Source organism: Acanthisitta chloris, unplaced genomic scaffold (assembly GCF_000695815.1).
Source record: "Acanthisitta chloris isolate BGI_N310 unplaced genomic scaffold, ASM69581v1 scaffold35657, whole genome shotgun sequence".
NCBI classification, from domain to species: Eukaryota; Metazoa; Chordata; class Aves; order Passeriformes; family Acanthisittidae; genus Acanthisitta; species Acanthisitta chloris.
In genome coordinates this window covers 7,109-7,312 of record NW_008681542.1, presented here as the reverse complement: position 1 = coordinate 7,312, position 204 = coordinate 7,109, and positions in this window count along the sequence as shown.

The following is a 204-nucleotide window of genomic DNA, read 5'->3' as shown; positions in this document are numbered from 1 at the left end:
GCAAGGATTCAGGCGAAGGCCGGCAGCGCCCGTGCCTGTCCGGGGTTTTGCCGGTGGGGAGGGAGGGAAGAAGGGAGCAAAACCACTTGGGGTTCTTTTTCCTCTTTAATCCCTTCCTTGATTGAGTCAGAGGCTGAAGTCACCGGCAGGAACATCCCAAAGCTTTACCCTCCCCTCCGGGGGGGAGGGCGGCCACACCCACAG